Below are 2,770 nucleotides of genomic sequence, written 5' to 3'. Positions count from 1 at the left end.
CAAGGTGGTTGGGGGGGGGGGGGTGTTTGAAGCAGATGAGTTAAGGGTTTCAAAGGCTTATTTTATTGATTGTAGAGTCTGCAAATCTGTAAAAAACACATATATTTGTTTTTTCCCCGATGAATTGTGTTTTTTCACTTACAGATGGACCAGCTCTCTTCGACAGGGGGCCCTTTAACAATATAGAACCTGGATTGGATATCTTTGGAGTGAAACCCACAAAATTTCAAAAAACAAAAATGTTTTAATAAGTGTCTTAATAAACTTAAACATACTGTACAAACAGTCATGTTCAAAAATCCAAAACAGCATTGACATCGTTTTTGACAATGCCAAGCCCTAGGTAAAAATTATAGTGGTATTTTCAAAAAATGAGTATAAAAATCTAAATAAACTACAGCATGTAACAAAAACTACAAGACTAATTACAAATAAGTTGCCTATATATATGACCTATTCTTTTTTGCTCCCATCTGTAAATAATTTATATTCTATTTCAGAGGAAAGAATTGAGGAAGTGAAAGCTGGAAAACAAAAGTTAGAAGGTGGGAGTTTTGATTGGTGGAGGAAAAACTTTGGTATTAATTATTGATTAGTTTCGAATAGGAGCAAAGCTGCAAGATTCTTGTAATTGTTGTCATTGATGGGGTTGAACATGGCGCACAAAATGCACTGTCGGCCGATATGTTCTTGATCACGCTTGTCTGATGTAACCCCAGTTTGCCAACCTTTGTTGTATATTGGAGTGGACCGCTCTTTAAAAACAATTTGTTGTGTAATGCGTACGACATGTCACGATAGTAAATTGTCAATATAGTTCAATATGTGTGTAATATAGAAACAAACAGTTATATATATATATAGTATAGAACAATTTTGTAATTACAAATCGTTTTGGTTTGTCTGATGAAAATCATATCATAATATTACAATTATGTTAATTAGGTGTGCAAGATTAGAACTAATAAATGTAAACGTTACCCTATAGGTATGTGCATCGCCTGTGGATCACTTCAAGTTGTGTGCTGCCATCCTTTCTTCATTGGAGGTCTGTGCGAGGACTGTAGAGTAAGTAAAAGTTTTAAATATATTATTTTGATCATCTAAATTATTTGTTTTGCAAAGAAAGCCTACAGATCAAATTTTATAAACCAGATTTAATGAGTTAGTTACTTGATGACATATTGAGTTTTGACATACCTAGGGCTGATCGAACAGTGCTATGGAAAAGTGAGAATAATAATAATAATAATAATAATAATAATAATAATAGTTTATTCTTATAAGCGCAAGTAAGCAAGCTCTCAATGCACTGTACATCAAAGAAATCAGAATAAGGATGTCATGTCAAAATCATGAGAATCATGAGAAAATCATGAGAATCAGGCTCTACCTGTGGGAATGAATTTTTACAGGTTTTTTTTTTTTTTTTTTGCCCAGCAAATGTCCAATGGGGTGGGGGTAGGGTGAGCAATTTTTAGGACTACTGCTACAATTTTACTCATTTTTAATACATATACTAGCACCTAACCAAGATGATAAAGTGCTTTTGCGTCAGTTGATATATCTATAACAAATTAAATTATGTGATTATTTATCTCTTGTTCATTATATATCTTTAAAAGTTTGTTTTTGCAAAAGGATACTCACAGTCAACCCGGACCTGGCATTGCCTACCGGACAGCATCATACCATCCAATGTAGCAGTCAATATGTTAATATATTGCTTCAAGGATGCCGTTGGTTTTTTTGTATTCATGTTGTTATTGGTGATTCTTGAGATCCTGCAATGACAAAAAAATTATGTTAGTGCTTACAGGTACTGTATACATGTTTTATTCATAGGTTGAATTTCTGGAAACAGCATACTTGTTTGATGACGATGGCTACCAGGTCTCTTGAATTTTATATTTTTCTTTCCATGTGTTAAGTATTAAACAGCATTAAACAACAGCTAAGAGAGATGCACTCATATAAACAAATTATTAAAAATTCTGTTAAAATTAAAATTTAAAATTTGGATTTTTAATAAATGAAATAAAAATAATTCATTCATAGCACCTACCCATTTTTGTTTGGCTAGATTTTGATCGCTTTATTAGTTACACAGTTGAACCTGTGTGTGAGACCCCTCTCGTAGACGACCCCTGCTCTTAAAGCGACCACTTGCCAAAAGCCTGTTTTGTTTCTCATGTAATCTCCGCATGTCATACCTCTACCTCTTGTTAGCGACCATGACCACTTTTGGGCTTAAAAATTGGATATGTTGTATTCTAGTATTAGTGACCACTGTCCTTGGATTCAAGGGTGGTCGATTACAAGAGGGTCAGGGGCGTAGGCTGGTTTCGGCGTTGGTGGGTGGGGAGAGGGGTGGGTGGGAATAATGAGAATGCGGAACTAAATCCCAGAATGTGGAACTAAATACTTCTTCCAATAAAACTTAATGGTCATTTTTAGCATTTCGGCTTCACATAGTGGAACTAATTTGCTGTCATTGGGTGGAGTGTGGGGCCCATGGGCAAATATGCATTCAGTTGCATTCTATGTTTTCTTTCAGTCCTACTGCTGTGTCTGCTGTGATGGTAGTGAGGTTTTGCTCTGTGGTAACCCTGGATGCTACAGGTCCACCTGCTTTGAATGTGTCAAGCTTCTTGATAACAATAAAGCTTTACAACAGGTTAGATTAACTGGGGAAAGGGGGGGCATAACCACAGTATTTCTCTCCCCTCCACCCCAGCAGTTTTTAAATATTAAAAAATCGGTATCTCAT

At 35.3% G+C, this 2,770-nt stretch overlaps 1 protein-coding gene across 1 annotated transcript in view; it reads right to left on the bottom strand.

The window, feature by feature from the left end:
* LOC117117798 (protein obstructor-E-like) overlaps window positions 1–2,127 on the bottom strand; it is a 16,629-nt gene extending 14,502 nt beyond the window's left edge. Inside the window, exons 1-3 of the mRNA XM_033262266.1 lie at window positions 2,066–2,127; window positions 1,651–1,784; window positions 982–1,061 (exon numbers count right to left, since the gene is read on the bottom strand). The gene's annotated coding sequence lies outside the window, so the exon portion shown is untranslated. The remainder of the gene's footprint in view (window positions 1–981; window positions 1,062–1,650; window positions 1,785–2,065) is intronic.
* Between the last annotated feature and the right edge of the window lie 643 nt (window positions 2,128–2,770).

This window comes from Anneissia japonica, unplaced genomic scaffold (genome assembly GCF_011630105.1).
Source record: "Anneissia japonica isolate Jap-2015-1 unplaced genomic scaffold, ASM1163010v1 scaffold108273_len470852_cov203, whole genome shotgun sequence".
Taxonomy (NCBI): Eukaryota; Metazoa; Echinodermata; class Crinoidea; order Comatulida; family Comatulidae; genus Anneissia; species Anneissia japonica.
The sequence above is the reverse complement of the archived record's forward strand: the minus strand, read 5'-3'. Positions and strand labels throughout refer to the sequence as shown.